The 18,072-nt window shown below is 39.1% G+C and overlaps 1 protein-coding gene across 7 annotated transcripts in view; it reads left to right on the forward strand.

Annotated features, from left to right (window-relative positions):
* CTNND2 (catenin delta 2) overlaps positions 1 to 18,072 on the forward strand; it is a 637,583-nt gene that overhangs the window by 582,868 nt on the left and 36,643 nt on the right. The gene's annotated exons all lie outside the window — the stretch shown is intronic.

The following is an 18,072-nucleotide window of genomic DNA, read 5'->3' on the forward strand; positions in this document are numbered from 1 at the left end:
GTATTGCACTCATTCACAAGCTAAAAGGGTATTTCATCTAAGGAATGTATTTACAGGGCCCTGAACCACAGAGACTTCAAGCAGAAGTCTGAAGCCATTATGATCCTGAAGAAGATACAGAGTGTTATCAAAACCAGATACCATATTTTGACTGCAGGAGTTTTGAAAATAGGCTCTGTGTGCAGGTTCCTGCCAGCCATCAGTCTGAGCCCACTAAACCAATTCATTTGCAGAATCAGCTGAGATTCACCAGTTATTCTATAGGGAAATAACAGATTCTGAATCAGTTGATAGGCCTGTCAGTAAAAAACGCTATGAGCCAATCCAGCTCCACCTTTCACTCTTTCAACATACAGCATACACAACCTCAGTCAGTTGATAGTCCTGTCCTGTCTCTCCCAGCACATTACAAGCCTCCACTTTCTGAAGTTAGCTCTGTGCCTGACCCTCCTCCACCTCAGAATAAGCCAGCAATTTTTAGATCCTCTGGAGAGGACATGGTGTGGTTCACTTCTTATCCTCAGAAAAGCTTCCCTGACAAAGGCCTTGTTAAAGGAACCAACAGATTCAGAAAACACTCACTCCTTCTTACAACTGCTTTACAATAAAACCTTACCCTGTGCTGCAAGGCCTTTTGAGCACAAGTTTGGAAGTCCTAAACCCAAACACAATCTCTTGACAAAAGAAGTTCAACATAAATCACAGTCACCATCAAAATCTCTCAGTTCTCACCAACCCAATTCCCACTGAGCTGTTTCAGCTTATTGCAGCTTCCCAAGTTTGACAGTGGAATGGCTACAATACCTTCAGTGAACAGGTTCAACAATCCTAAGTATCAACCCAATAATGTTAATGCTGTTCCTAAAGCCATTCCTATAAGCCCTTCAGCACTCAAGGATGAGAAGGAAGACCACAGACACACTGTTGCAGCACAGCAAGAGGTGTATTTAACAGCTATGGTGGTGTGTTCAGCTCCTTAGGGTCTGGTGGTAGTATTTTTGTACCACAGGGTATATTCCAGATGGACTAGAGCAAGAAATCTGTTTCAAAGTCTGCAAAAAACAACCTTTCCAGTTTTTTAGTCAAAGAGAAAAGTAAAATGCTTCTTAGGCCCTCAGTAATGTCAGGGTCTCATGGATTAACATTCCTGAAATCAGTGCTTCTGTGCCTGATGTACTGTGACCCCAAAACCTGTCAGAACAAGTCCCTTCTTGGAAGGGAAGGGGATAGTCTGGGGATCCAGACTATCTCACTAAAGGAAACTGTTTCTCAGTCCTAATTGACCCTTTATAAATATAAAGGTAGTTCAGTAAATAAAAAATGGGAAACTGAGATAGACCTCACATATAAGGTGAACCACTCTATTTCAAGGCCAGTAAGTGGATCTTGCAAGCAAGCAGTAATGTTTTCCATATGAGCCAGTTCTTTCTTCCCATTTTGGACACTTGACTTGCAACTTCCTTTGTTCCAGTTCTTTAAGTAGATCATATGGAGACCTCATCCTAAACATGCAGTGAGGCCATATGTGCAGGGACTCTGCTTTTTCTGCCATCTCTTGGTGACCTGCAGTCTCCAGTAGCAGCCTCCTCCGCTATGTATGTTGTGCAGGAAGACCCTGAGTAAGAATGGTGCCACTGCCGTACATTACGATAAAGAACACAGCATTGTTCCTTGCTTGCTGGTTGAAGGTGTGAAGTAGCTGAATGCCTAGTCAAAGCTGAGATGGCAGTCAGTTCAGTCTGTCTTCCTAGCTACTCTTGTTGCTTTCATTTCAACTTATTCTGGTTGGTCCCTGTGTTTCCTGAAGTCTGCCATTGAATTGTGGTATTTCTCCATAAGCTCTGCACAGAGGAACATACCATCTGTATGTTCTGCCAGGAATAGTTGGTAATACACTCCTGAATAGCTAGCTGTCTTTGTCACAGCAACCCATCTTGTAACACATGCCTATCTTATGATCTTCTCTGGCTTCCTGATCCTTTCTTCCAGAATTGCTACTCAGTAAATTGTTCTTCATTCTGTATTTCTGCAGATAATTGTCTCCTGCTTCTGTGTAATAATATTATCCATTTGACTTTAATGAATTCCATCTTGCAAAATCAAGATAACTGAAATCTAAACAAGTCCTCAAACATTTTTCACCTCTGTCCTTGTTTCTATCCATACAACAGACAGTCACACAGGATGGACATAGATCCAGAATAGAAGATTGTCTACAGAAATTAATTCATATATTTTCTGCCAAATTCTTTTGATAAATGCTTATATTTCATTGATGAACCATTAGTACCTGTTCTGAGTAGCACCACGTGAATATTTTTTCATCCTATTTGCACCAGTTCCATCTTAGTTTCCGTCTCCATTCTGCCAATAAATACATATTTTCTCCTCTGTATTACTTAATCTTTCTTGCATACTCTTGCTGCCTTCATATCCCAGAATATATTCATATCAAAAAGAATGCAGTCCATTATCGTCTTTATGTAGTTAAAATTTGTACTGGGAGAAGAGACTAAACAAATGTGCACACAGGAACAGACACATTCATTGTATTTAAATGTTTCTTCCATTATGAATAATAATCTTTTTGACTTATGAATAATAGTCTTTTTGACAAGAGAGCAGCAGAGGGGCTATTAGGTGCCATCTATTGTGTTATGTCAACTATATGAGATATAATACATGTATTTTTTTAACACTTTTCTATTGATCTGCAGTTGTCTCATGATAGTTTTGCATTGCATTGGTTTTGCATTTCTTGTGGGCAGGGAGGTTAGGTTAGACAAGCTCCCAATGTCCTTTCCAACCTCAGTTATTCTGGTTCTACATATAATTTTTAAATTTACATGATATTAATAAATGCATTTTTTCATGTGTATCTACATAAAGTAAAATACTTCTATGAATTATAAGGACAGCATTATCAGACTTAGTCTCTGAAAGGAGAAGTAATTCCAGGATAAAGAGAACTTGAACATAAATGACAGATCTATCTACTTTAATTTGCTTTCAGAAGAGGATTTTGTAGCTCAAAAGTGGGCCAGGTTCCAAGATATTCTTCAGTATATTTACTTTTAATGTTTGAAATAAATATGAACTAAGGATGTATTTCAGATATTTTCAAAGATAAGGATATGTGTGTGGATAAATCTGGAAGCTAAGAGCTACCCAGTAGAATATCTCATAATTGGTAAGAGAGTGCTTTATATTAATGATCTTTAAAGAATCTTTTCAGTATGGTTTGTCTACTATAAATCTGATGCAACGTGACTGCAAATGTGCTTTGTATTGCTGTTTATATTAGATAAGGAGCTCTTGTTTAAATGAATGTGTGGCTGTACAATATTGCTGTTAACTGTGTCTCACTCAAAAGCTGATATGCCAATTCTAATATTCTCCTTCCCTCATGTTTTTCACAAAAGTTTCATTTCATCTGAGTGGATTTTTTTGGGAGTAGCACTATGATATTTAAGGTCCATTTAGCTTAATGGTGCCATTTAAATGGAGTATTTAGCATAATTGTTAAAGGGAAGACCACTGCCACTTGCCTAGTGCATTGCATCATATTTGATTCATAGGCAGAAATTTTACTTGGGTGTTTCTGCTAAATCAAGCTGGGAACCAGCTTGAGCTGCAGGAAAAGCAGGGCTAACAGGAGTAAAATCTTTAATTTTCTCACATAGTGAAGACTAATGTTTGCTTGAGACAGTGATAAATGAAGCCTTACCTCATTGCTTCTGCTCAGCTTTATGAGAGCAAGATCATGCCAAAAAAACTGGTTTCTTTTTTGGCAATTATAAACATTTGTGTCAGCTTGTTTTCTACTTTTACCAGCTTACTTGGTCTTGGGTTTCAGAAGTCATTTGTGCTGTTGGGGTCAAGGATTAGAGTTTGGTATTGGGGTAGGAGGTGGGGGAGAGGTAGGAGTCAGGTTTGGGGTTAGTGGTCAGAGTTTGTGTAAAGGCTTAACAAGTATGGTCTAACACCCAAAGCGCACTTACAGCCACAAAAGCAACCCTTCCTTGCTGGCCCAGCTCTCCCACACCCTTTGTGTGAGCTTCACATGCCAGCCTCCAGGTCCTGCCTATTCAAGTGCTGAGGCATGAGGACCCCCAGGGATCCAGCTGAAGCATTCTGTCCTCCTTGACCTCTGCTCATCTCCCACCTCCTGGGCACTGGCACCTGAGAGCTGGGGTCAGAAGAGAGGCTGAATGTCCGGGGTGAAGAAGGAGGGCTGAGGCTTTGGGAATCTGCATAGGTCTAGGGCTGGGGGTTGAGCCTGCCTTTTGGGGAGAGGGATTAGCCTTTAGAGTGACAGAATGGCTTTGGGTCAACGTTTGGGGTTCCATGAAGAGTTTTTAGTAAGCAATTGTAGGTTGTAGGTTGTAGGTGGAGTCACAGTGAGGACTAGGATTAGGGCTAGGGACAGCAGATTAGGGCTGCCATCAGAACAAGGATGTGGGGTAGGGATAAAATAAAGGGTTTCAGGTTTGGTTTTTGGCCTTTGTGATAGAGCTTGGGGTTAGGGTTTAGTGAAGGGTGCTGGGGTAAAGTTTTTAGGTCAGGTTACACAGGCTTTGTGTTAGTGGCCAGAGTTGGGTAAGGGCTTCAAAAGTGTGCTCTTGTGTTTGCTGTACCCACTACGCTGCCATCACTTTCATTGTCAAGACAAATCTAAAAAAGTCCTGGAGTCAGCAGCACACCCCAGCAGCAAAGTGAGCCAGCAGCCCCTGGGCTGTCAGGAGTGTTAGCAGCAGGTCAGTGAAGGTGACCATGCCCCTCAGCTCAGCACTGGTGAGACCACACATGGAGCACCAAGTCCAGTTCTGGGGCTCAGCAGTGCAGGAGAGACACAGACATACTGGAAAAAGTTCAGTTAAGGGCCCTAAGGATAATTATGGGCCTGGAGCATCTCTCCTGTGAGGAGAGGCTCAAGGAGCAGGGACTGTTCAGCCCAAAGAAGAGGAGGCTCAGTGAGATCTTATACAATGTTTAAATGCCTGATAGGCAGGTGTAAAGAGGACAGAGCCAGACTCTTCTTGGTTTGATGCTGTCAGGACAAGAGTTCATCAGCACAAATTGAAATACAGGAAATTCCATCTGAGTATAAGAGAACATTAAGCTGAACCTACATTGAACAGAGGGGTTAAACTAGGTTATCTCTAGAGAACCCTGGCAACCTCAACTGTTCTATAATCTGTAAGGAAATTATTTGCATAAATATTTATTTAATTTTTGCTAGAAGTATCAAGGTCCACAATCAAGCTATGCTAGGGGCCTCCTAGGGGCCAATGACTATGCTAGGGGCCTCATTCATTTGTGGTTGCATTTCAGTTTTATACACTTAGTCCTTTGGGGAATACAGAGATGGGCTGATCTTTCTAACATAGGGAGCTTAGACAATTATTTAATCAGTGAGTGACCCTGCTGTTTTATGGCTCTTCCTGTATTTTTTTCAAGGTACAGGCTGTAACCTTTTCTTCTGAGAAGTTCTCTGCAACCTTAAGAAAGATAAAAATGCTCCTAGTCCAGATTTACAGATTTTGCAGCATAAGCTCTGTGTACCAAAAGAATGTGCCATGGTGGTGTTCAGAGTTCACCTGCTGTTTGGTGGATCTAATCTGCAGTATGAGAGAAATAAATTATCTCATTACTTACTCCTCTCAGGAGAAAAGTTACAGGATCTCAGATTGTGTGCTACTCAGGGTGCTCTTAAAGTGGTATGTTTTATACATTATTTGGATTTTATAACTCAGGATTACTTTAGCAAATCATCAGTGCTAATTTTAATTAGGGGAAAACACTTTTATTAGCATGAGAATATGCAAAGTCATATATTTGTGTATAAAGTTTTTCAAGGTGACACTGACAACAAAGGTTGCTCTCACAAAGGGAACATGACATTCTGCAGACTTATGGTTTTCAGAGGAGCAGTCTATCAAGAAATATTTTACCTTTGGTAATATTGTTCCCTGAATCTCCTGTGATTAGGAGGTCAGCATTGCATCTGACCTGTTACCTGTTTCATTTAGCTGAGAGCATTTCTTTTTCAGACTTGTTTTTCTATTTTTATGTCAAATCTTTTCCAGCACTCCAAGCCTGATCTCCCATCCCTCCCCTGCAATGCAGAGTGTAGTTTATATTCTGTCACATCTCAGGGAAGTAGCAAGGCTGCTGGGTTCATGTAAAATTTTTACTCTGACTCCTCCCTAGTCTTTCAGAGCACTCTGATAATTTAAAATAAGTCACTGGAGCCTGGGAGCCAGCTGCTCTCTGCCAGATTTGTCTTTTCCATAAATCTGGAGGGGGAAGAAGTCTTTTGCAATTTTTGCCCAATTCTCCCCCTCTCTTTGGAAGTAACTGAGGTCAGCCAACGTTGCAGAAGTCAGTGAACTTGAAGGATCTAGGAGGTTTTGGGCTTTGCCTTTAGCTGGTCTCCAGCCTATCTCTAAGAAGGAGATGAAGCCCAGCATAACAAGTTTAACTCTCTGACTCTTGCCATTGGCCAACTGCATCTCCATGAAGGTAGGAAAAGGAAACTGAGTAGGTACACAGTCCTGAGAATCCTCCTGCCATGTGTTACTGAGCTGTAGGTGAGCAGCTGTGACTTGGGTTAAAAAAGCAACAGTTTAATGACACTGAGCAACCTCAAATGACTGTCTGGAGGCAAAGTTTCTTTGTGGGCCACTGGAGAGAAGGCTTGATCAGCTCCTAGCCTGAAGGTGACGCCTGGAGCTGTTACTTTGAAAGGATCAGCAGTAGCACAACCCGAAAGCAAGTCACGTTATGAACTGTTTGACTCCCACCTCCTGAGGAAGCACCAACAGAACTGTGCTCCAGTAGATCTGTTCTCTGATGGATCATTTGGGACTAGGATTTGTTTGACACAATTTCTTTAAACACAACTAATAATGAGCTGTATACCTTAGAAGAGCTGAGAAACTTTTTTATGAGAAATGTAAGAATTATTAGTGTTGTAGTCAAAACAATAATATACTGCTCATTTGTTAAAGAAGGTTATTGGATGCATTTTTGGCCTTCCTATGAGAACACAGAAGCTACTTTGACTCTGCATCGTACATATCCTTTCTCACATAATTACTGTATTCACTTACTGTACTTATATTTACAGTAGCTTTAGGTGATTTAAAATATAGAACTACAATATAGTTTGCTCTTTTCCAGTGGCTGTAAAACACTGTAGGGAACAGGAATTTAACTGAGTCACAACATTAGTAATATTTGTAAAATTAATTGACCTCTAAAAAATACCTGTAGAACCAACTACATGTCTACTTCCTACATGAGTAATGTGAGAGGCCCTGTTTCTAATAAATGTATTTATAGCTTCATTACCCCAGCAGACCTTTGGATGGTCTGGTTTAGTTATAGTGATACATTAGTAGTTCAACAGATGAACACTGTTTCCATGAGGTATTTGCTAACAATTCCAAATCGCAGGGAAAAAAAAAAAATCAAATAGTGTATTATATTCTTACCCATTCATGGATTAATTGTCTTTAAAGTTTTAAAAAAAAATTTTTTAAACACCCATCACTTTTTCTGATGCTGTTTGTTACTTGTTCTTTTCCCTTATGTCCTTCTCCCAGCCACTGAAATCTGTAAAGTTAGCATATGATTTCACTGAGCCTTAGAAACTAACCTCCTGTATTTTGTAACTGAAATATAAATTATTTTATTTTATGGTGTACAATGAAGCAATGTGAAATCCTGATACATAATTTGTTATGCCATCATGATTAATTATCCTAACTATTCCATGTAGCTTTTTCATGGTGATGACTTAAGAAATATTTGAACACTGAAGTAATTACAAAATAGATGAACATTGCAGTATGACTTGAAGTGGTTTTGATGTCTGTTGGAAGAGCTGCTCTCAAAAGACACTACCACTTTACCAAGATTTTTATTTATTGAGCTAATCCATTTGCATCTATGCTTTTTATTTAACCTTTAATAACAGAGAAGATCATGAGGATCTCTTTTATTTCTCTTAATGTGAAGTAAAAGAATCTTCATGTTTTCACCATGGCATTGTATATAAAAGCATGCAAAAACAATCAGTCTTTCAGACCATACCACGGGGACAAATTTCTTCTTGAGTTTCAGGCAATATTCTAGCACAAGTAAAGAAGCAGAAAAGAGCAGCAAATAAATTGCAATTCCTTCATGGACACTTAAAACAGGATAATGTCTAGTTGCAATTTCCTCTGCCTACCCCTGTCAGAATCTTGCTCTGTTTTGGACACAAAATAGAAACCAAAGTGGAAAAAAAAACCTATTTTTTTCTGCATCCAATTTCATACCTTTTAACGTTGGTAGACAGGCTCATTAATTTCAATGGATGTTGGATCAGGCTATAGATCTGGAAGCCTAAACTTACTTTTCCAAAAATAGATAACATTTTTATTTCTTCATTATGCCCTAATTTGAAGTCCCTTGAATCAGACTATTAACAAAATATTATCCTATCTCTGAAAATAATGCAGATAAAACTAAAATTCCACTCAACTCTCACATAGTACTTTTCCTCTTCAAAGCATTTTAGCATCACTGATTAATCATTGCATTAATTAAATGAGTATATTTTTTTTTTAAAAATTCAGCTTTCCAAAAGCTCTGTTCTCTGCAGGGAGCAGGGAAGAGCATAGCAAGGGACTAAAACCAGCTCCAGTAATCAGAAAACTTAGCCTGCAGCAATTAAACTGAGGAATCACTTCCCTTGCAGAATCTTTTTTACCTTGGGCTAGTGGAAAGATGAAAGGAAAGATGACAGTGCAGTCTAAACAAGAAATAGCTCTGTTAGTGTGTAAAGGAGCTGGTTAATTGGATATATTTGCACTACCTGAATCAATAGGTAGGCTCACAGCTCCTTTCCACGCATTTTCTAGTTTGTATACCTGGCAGGAAATGCAATCAAAATTAATTACAAAGGAAATTATTTGAGTTATTGCACACATGGACTCCATCCATTCTGGATATAAAACACAAACATGCAAGAATAAATTCCTTAGATCCAACAACAATTAAGCCTGAGGTTGTCATTTTTGTTCTCAGACAACTCTCCAGAGCTAAGTCTTCAAGGGAGATAGCCAAAGCCACCACTCAAATCCTTTTTTCTGGCCAAGAGAGCAGAAGCAGCAGAACAGTAGCAATACCTCTGATTGCCTTAAAAAATGCTGCTTTCTTCACTGCTGAGGGTGACAAATAGAATCTTATTAGTGGATATTTTTCTCCTTCTGTGGACCCAGCAGTTGTTTGGCATACCAGGTCAGCAGATAATTAGACAGGTCATGCTGAACTTGAACTGACTCATTTTTATAGTCCCAGCATGGGTGAGACAGTCAACAAATTAATGCTTGTACTTCTTCCCAAATTCATCTTCATAAACCAGATTGCAAGTCAGAGAGCACACCCTTGAGTTGGGTTGTGTTTGATGGTTGCTTCACTTCTCCAGCATGAGAGAGGGAGGATTGCTGATACATGAGTGAACATTCAGAGCAGAAGCCATCCACTGTGCTGGGTGAGAGGTGTTGTTACGAAACAGAAAATCCATTTGGCCATGGTACACATAAATCCATCTCAGGATTAGTCTTCTGGCTGTTTTGCTGCAGACATTTACGCCCCTGAAGGACATCTGGTTTCTCCAGAAATCCACATGGCAGGCAGCATGCATCCCATGAAAACTGCCAAAAGGACAGCAGCAAAGATGGAAGAAGCAGAGATGTTCAGCAGGGTCTCAATGGAGTGCTCGACCTTTGGCATTACCTCTGGTAGAGCCAGCTGAGGTGCTTCTGCATGCAAAGTGCAGACATGCATCTAGGCTTTAAAGCACATATTAGAATGTGAATCAGCAGGTTATGGTCAGCCAAAGAGCCCTGAGAATTCTTCAATCTGTAGTTTTTACAATAACTGCTGGTATAAAGTGTGAATATCTGTGGTCTCACTGTGTGAGAGACAACCAGAATGTGGGGTGCCATTGAGAAAGGAGTAAAATCAGTATTAGAAGTAACAGCAGATTAAGTAGCTGCCTGTGGAATTGAGATATACAAGAGAGACAACAAGAGTAGTACAAGAGCAATAGTGTTTAAAGACACTGGTACTTTTCAGTCTAAAATCTGTGCTTGCAAACAAGCTAAAATCTCCTTTAATTCAGAACATTAAAAAGCGTGAGTCTGTGGTGGGTTGGGGTGGGACTGGGAAGGCTGGGGTGTGACAAAAGCAACATCTAGCTGACCATCAAAGTGTAGGTATTTAAACCAAAATGAGGAGAGGCTGGAAAAGCTTGGCAAACAAGGCAGCTGCAGAGATTTACAAGACATGGCAAAGGATGATGAAAACTTCACAGTTAAGAGCCAAAGGGTCAAGGGGATGCAGCTCAAGGAAGAAAAATTATTAGTCACGTAGTAGAGGGGAGAGGGGGTAGCCCTGGGAAGATGAGTTGAACACAAGAAAAGTAATCAGCAAGAGGGAGGCAGGAAACATACAAAATGGAAAAGTTACGTGTATGGGAGCAGAAAGAGAAGCTTCAGAGAAGCTGGTTACTGGGTGAAAATGCTGTTACAGGAAAGAAAATCTGTGAAGGGTCTGAGAAAGCATATTGCTGAAAAGCGGTGATTGCACTGCACCCAGTTGTGATTTCCCATGGCATGTACAGGTTCAAAATACCAAAATGCTTCTCTTTTGTCTTTGTGCAATGCTAATAGTTTCTATACATGCTGCTCTTTCATCCTTGTTATGGATGTGCCCTTTGTCATTCCTTGTTCTCCTCATACCTTTTGCAAAATGTAGAACTAACATCTTTAATCTTTTTCAAAAGATAAAAGCTTCTATATTGGTTACCCTTTTAGATATTTGATTCTTTTACAAGCAAATCTCAACTGACATTGCCACACAGTTATTGGTGTTCTACATGCTTTCATCACTCTGCGGTAGTTTGAGGGTTTCTTCCCTAAAACTGTAAAAGATTACTATTCCTGCTCCCTGTAGGGCTTTATATGCTACACTGCTGATGGCTGAATTTCTTCTTGATAAAAAAGATTTTAAAAAAGAAAACCAATGACTGACACATCACATATAATGCATCTGGGAAGATACTGTTCCTCTTTGTTGTGGTCCATACCAAATACCAATCTTATGTCTGGAAATCTTGCTGCCTGTCATCAGAGATGGTGAAAAACTGAAAATGTGTATCATTTATCTGAAGTGAAAAGGGAATCTGAGACCTCCACCTGATTCTTTGCTCAGTCTCAGCAGCCATCAGCAGAGTGCACCTGGATCCTTGGGGGCACAGGAGGGCAGGTGTGTGTAATGGTTTTTATTCTTTCTTTATTCTCAAATAATAATGTATCTCTTCAGACTCTTAAAATTTAAATTAAAAAAAATGCAAGGAAATTATATCTGGTATTGTTCTCTAGCTCAAGGTACTCATTATCCCAGCTTAATTGGCAAGTTATGCCTAATGTGAAGCAGCTAAAACAGTGGCTTCCAGCCCATAAGGCTCAAGCTGCTTACTAAAAGCAGTTTAAGTTAACTCATCACTCTTTCCTTTATAAATGATTGAGCTGAAGTGATAGTTTCTTTGGATAGGGATAATTGAAGTACTATAGTCAATTCCCATTATGTAGTGCAATATGTATTTATTTTGAAGTGCCAGAGGTTACAAATGTTTGTGCATGTCACTAACATAAGAATTAAAAGAACCTGAGTACCTAATCAACATTTTTGGCCAAACATTGAGAATGATATCTAGGTGCCTAGAGATAAGCATTAAACTTTAAGGACCAAAGGGTATCCAATTTTGTTTACCTGTGCTTTTCCAGAAGCCTGTGTGTCTTCCATAGGTCTACTAACTGTGCAGGTATCTCAAGTATCCAAGGGAATTTGAAACCACACTGCCCCCATCTATTTGGACACATAAATTTCCCCCTATTTACCTGAAAATGGTTTGATCTTTTTTTACACTTCCATCTCAAAATGATCCAGAATCATCCATTCTCTGACACTTGCTAGAAGTGGTGGGGTGCATGCTTTTCAGTCCTGCTGCTCCAGGGTTTTTCCACTTTCTTCTTCCAGTTACAATTCATGCACAGTGGTCCTAGGAATACGAAACAGATGTGTTGTGATGAGCAGCATCACAGACCATGAGCCAGCACAGGCCAGGCCATGGGGGTTTGACAGTGGACATTACCTTGCAGTATCATAAACCTGCTCTGTCCACAGCTGAAGTCATGTCAAATGAGTGGCCCCAGAGAGAGGGAAGAGAGGATTGCTGTATGCAAACTGGGACTTGCAGTCCCTCACATGCAAGGTGCCCTGCAGCAGGCACTGCCACAGACTGTCTTACAGAGTCGGGTGGAGAGCAAAGTCACTGGTTGGTGGTTGCAGTGGAAAGCCTGTCTGGAGACAGTCATGTCATTTAGTGGTGAGTGAGAGGGCATTAAACTCTGTGCTGGCTGATGACCCTTATTTCAGATTGTGCTGCTCTGTCTTCTTTTATAAACCTTCTTTCAAAAGGTTACAAACCTTTATAAACCAACATTGCTTCATAAGGTGGATTTTTTCTTTCTCTTCACTCACTTTTCCTGCTGCTCCCCAAAGTCTGAGGAGTAATCATTTGCTCAGTGGGTCAAGTGTCTCTCAACCTCAGTCTTTTTTGCTTTCAAAGATACAGGTTTGTGTCTCCTTCCATCTGCTGCCTTTACTCCTGGCTCAGCAGCTCTGACATTACCCTGCTTCATCTTTTTGGGCTTACTTCCAACTCTGCCCAAAAAAAAAGCACGTGTTTGGCTCTAAGACCTAGTATGACAGCATTTCTTATCTCTTAGCCTATTTTGTCTTTAAAATTCAGGGTAGTTTTCTCCCTTGAGTCTTTCACTGGTGATAGAAAATCTCCTTATGCAAACTAACACACCTTTACCCTCTGAAATGTCATGAGGTTGACTGCTGCTCTGATGCCTACACTATAACTTGTCTTGTCCAAGTCCAGAGTCTGCTACATATTGCAATAAGCATAATCATTCTTTATTTATGGACTCTTACACCCCCTCTTGCACCTCAGTATGTACTAGAAAATTTCCAATGTTCAGAGTATGCACAGGGTTCCTCTGGATCACTGACAGCTGGACTCTGAGGGAGTTCCAGGTGCTACACAGGTGCCAATAGTGGTAATATATTACACTTAGAACAGTGGTATCTGACAGGGAAAGCATAGTGCAGGAATGAATCATCAAATATAGCTGTGTTTTTGCCACTGCTGACATGTGATGAATACGCTCTAATTTATTAGACTACCAGTTGAATAATACACTGACTTAAGACCAAAATCGGTTCCATAAAAATTAAGTTGACAGTTTTGGCATATTTCTTAAGTAATGATTGGAAGTAATATTAAAAGCTCTCCCAGTCATATTCTTTCCATAAGTCTGTGAAACACTGAAGTTGAGTAGTATTAAAAACACAGGGGTGGTGAAAATGCCCAAAACCACGTAAGTCTAAGTGGAGTGCACATGTTAGCATGAAGAGAAGAAAATTCAGATATATTCTGACATACAGCCACCAGTAGTTCTGGGATAGGATATCTGCGCTTTACAACAAAGTATGGTGGCATTTTGCCATTTTTATATTAGCTAGCTACATTATATGAATTAATGGATATCTTTGGAGGGGAGGAATAGTGAACAATTACTTTTATAGAAAAAGATCTATCTCTAGGACAGGGGTCTTTGTTGGAATTAATATCTGTTTGGGGTGTCTTGTTTCTTTAATAGGTCAATTTTCCTAATCTTGTACTCTCAAACTAGGAACCATGTCACAACTATTTAATAAATTTGCCAATGTGTCAAAGACATTATTCAGAGATGAGTGAAAATGGAAGTGGTTTCAACAATGTTACAACAGCAGCGAATTTGTCTCAAGGCAATAGTAGGAAAGTATTTCCAGAAGTAGAACCTTATCTGTGATGATTTTGCTCTGGTTTAATCTACCAGAAGAATAGTTTGCTGTGCTGTTTGGCTCTGAAGGCAGAATCATTCTTAGGACAGTTATTTGATCCTCTGATGTGAAAATTTTCCTGAATTAAGTAATGAAGGCAGGTATTAAGGTGCTGAGGCTTTTATCATGCAAAGGAAAAGACATTAAATCTTCATTGTTGAAATAATAAGCAGATGCTATCCTCTTACAGTCAAAGACTTAGTAGATGGTGCTAGATGAATCACCTTCTTAATATGAAAATGATGGATGTCTTATCTTAGAAAAATAACTTTTAAATGTATAGTATCAGAAAAATGCTCTTCCAAGCACCCACAAGATAACCCCTTTCCTATTATGTCTATTTTATGTCTTCCTTCCTTTAAGAGTAAAATTGGACAAATAAATACATTTTCTTTTTTCCTTGTTGAGCTGTTGGCTATGTTTAATCATATTATGTAAATCCTCTTTAAAAGCTTCAAATCAGTTTTGGATCTTGCAGTGTGTAATGTTGTTCAACTACAAAAAATAAATTTAAAAAATCAATTTGTTTGTAGATTAAAGTAGTTCTGCATGGCCCTAATGAAAATTAACAAGGCTATTTAATTTTAATATAATCCTCACACACATCCGCCTCTCTTCCCAGCATGCCCATCAGTTCTCACTTCTTCCATTCAGGGAGGCTTCTTGTATTGCAAGCTGAATTGCCCAGCTCTCCTACTAGTGGTGCTAGATAATGGTAGTGCTAGATAACATTTTGCTGACATTCCAACACTGGTTTCCATTACACATTTCAGTCTGCTTTCAGAAGAGGCTCCTAACACGGACAAACAAAATTCTAAGTGCAAATGCTCTGCAGAATGTAACACACACCAGTGCAGAAGTCAGGGATCTCAGTTGTGTTGGGCTGGTGCAACAATACCTGTGGGAGGACTTCACATTCACACCACTGTAGAGCGAGGTTTCTTCTATAGCTGGTGGTAGAAAACATGACTCTTCTTCATGTCTGTAGTAAAGAAGTAGGAGAATAACTGAGATAAGAGAAATTAATAAGTAACGGGGTTTTTTTCTGTGCATGTCCTACAGTGATTTATTAACTAACTATATGTGTAGTTTTAGAAAAACTTCTTGCAATATAAAGAATGTACTTTATATATACTTGACTTTCAAATTCCATGGCTTAATTCTGTATTAAAGCAAATTCCCTGCTTTTTCAGTACATTTTCACATAGCTAACACAGTGTTTGAAGTACTTAAACCACAGAAAATGGGCTAACAGTTACACTCCTTAATAGGTTCTAAGACCAATGTAAACAGTGACTTGGATCAACTCTGTAGCTCAGCCACACCCTCCTTCTTCCAGCTCATGTGCCACCTGTGTGTGGTGAACCTCTGGAAGGACTTTTTGGTGTCCTTGACCATGATGCCTGCTGGATTGTAGCCAGTTGCTTTACCCACATGGGTGAGCAGCTTTTTTGGAAGCAGCAGTTCTGCCTTTTGCTGCCTCCTGGGGACAGGGCAGGGAGAAGGAGGGAGGCCTGTATCCCCAACAGGCAGCTCCTGGCAGGGGGGCTGGCATTGGCATTACAGGTTCTGGTAGGGAGGTCTCCAAACTGGGCACCAGCTTGCACAGCTGCCACAGATGAAATACAATGACTAGATTTCAGATCTACAAAATGTGAGTCTTCTGGTACTTGCTATCCAAAGGCTAAATTCGATGCAATTTTTGGGGGAGAAAGAAGGGGAAAGCAATTTAAAAACCCTACCAAACCCACTCAGAATATATTTTACTTTAAATATGCTTCTGATTAAGAATTGAATGGTAATATTGGGCTAGAATTGCTACAACTGCTCAGAATAAGGAATGCTGTACTATCCCACTGTTACTCATTATGTATAAAAAGCCTGTTTTATTGTTTTGAAGTATTTAATACTGACTTATTCTTCTCATGCCTTACTGAAGGGTGTGCACAGCAGAAATGTTAGAACTGCTGAGCATTGGAATTTCCAGAATGCTTATAACCTGCTTGATTGTGTCTGTTAAATTTTTCAAACTGAGCTTTCCCTGATAGCTCCAAAGCCTTTATTTCTTGTAAGAACTATCTTGCATGTCTAGGCATGTGTACTGGTGTGAATACTACTGCCTGGAATACTAGACCAGTTCCAGGAAAGAAATCTGCTTGGGGCAACCATCCAGATTTCCTTACATCCACTGTTCTGGGATGTAATCTTTGGCTGCTAATGAAATTATCATCATGAACTGATTCCACTAGAGGACTGAGGTGCTGAGATGCTCTCTTGCAATTTAAGTGAGGTCCAAAAAGCAAAAGGAATATTGGTCTAGTCTGGATATGTGCACAGAGTAAAGGAGAAAAGTCTCACCGATCTGATTTATCTACTTGTACTTACTCCCAACCAGTGGCAGACACTGCACTAGAGGAGTAAAAGCTACATCAAATGATAGTTTATTTTTTGAAACACCAGCTTAATTTGATATGTGTTGCAAAGTGAAGTACTCACTGTAAGTGATATACAGCTATTAATGTGTTCATGTTGCACAAGAACAGACAGGTGCAGGTGAAAATAGCATTTCAGACGTTTCTGCAGTTTGTTTCATAAATGTGTGGGGAAAAAGAAGATTTTCAGTTTGCTCAAACAAATCATTTCTGAAAGAGAAAGAAGTGCTAACAACTGTTCTACATCTGATATCAATAATACTGCTTAAAATCATTACAGTGAAAGTAAATTAAATATTAAGTTCAAAGAAATAAAAATGTTTCAGGACAAGATTTGTATTTGTATTGCAGCACACTGGAAAGATTCAAATCCTGCTGTACACATTTTGTACACAGTCTAATGCTTTTTATAATCAGGAATGTTTTTACATAATATAGACTGAGTATTTTCTAACACTTCACATTACCACAAAAATCTATTTGATAATCTTTAACAGTTCAGTACAGAAATTTTAAGTTTTTATATATATTATGAATATTCTGTTCAAATGACTGATTGTTCCACCACATCAGGCAAAACTGTGAGAAATAAAAATGATTCAATGTCTGATAGTTAAAGGATATGATTTTCCTCTTGCCTCTGCTTTCAAATATAGATACAAACAACTGAATTTATGAATTCAGAAATAAGATTTTTAATAAGTATGCATAAACACTATGCGTAAACATTTTTAAGTTATCAAAAAAATCTGATTAAATTACCATATTATATACAATAATCATACCTGATCATTCACAAAATGTAATGTAGATTAGATTACTAATTATGTTTATGTTTCCCAATTTTCCTGTCCTTTTCATCCTGCATGACACACTCTTGGTGATTGCTGTATGCAAATTCTTAGCACATCTGCACTGAAGGTGATTCAGAGTTGTTTCACTGACCTCAGTAATAATTCCATCAGGCCTTCACCTTCTCTGATCTTCTCTTTATCACATTGAAGGATTGAGCAGTCACCATAATAGCAATCTTCTAGAACTGATGTGAGGCTTCTGGTGTATCTGTGCTGCCATATATCTGGTGTGTATCTGTGCTGCTAATCCTGCCATATACATTCTCAGAAGCTGATTTTTTATTATTTTCACAAGCACTGCATGACTTTTAGGTGCAATTTTGAAAAGGAAATCTGTTTATTTAAGCATGAAAAAAATCATAATAATCTTAGAATCACTTAGGTTGAAAAGATCGTCAAGCCCAAACATAATATACAGAATTTCTTTTTATTTAAATGTTTGATGCGACCATTTCAAAAATTCTTTTCATTTGAGGAGATTTTAAGTTCTGGAGGTTAGTGTTTTATTCAGGAAATCCTTGCAAAATGCCAGATTGGAATAGATGTTAGAAAGACTCCTTTTTTGGCCAGTACCATGCATACAACTAAAGATGTGTGAAAAAGATGGCATCCTCTTGAGCAATGCAGTCTAAGAAACACCACTAAACCCATTTAAATTGCTGCATGTAGATTAGAATTAACCTTGTACAGGGGAGAAGTCTTCAGAGAAGACCTTTTCACAAATAACAACATCACTGGGTTTGCATTCACTGCTGTGGTTTTAACAATTGATG

This window comes from Agelaius tricolor, unplaced genomic scaffold (genome assembly GCF_023055355.1).
Source record: "Agelaius tricolor isolate 1412-34295 unplaced genomic scaffold, bAgeTri1.0.p SCAF_2, whole genome shotgun sequence".
NCBI classification, from domain to species: domain Eukaryota; kingdom Metazoa; phylum Chordata; class Aves; order Passeriformes; family Icteridae; genus Agelaius; species Agelaius tricolor.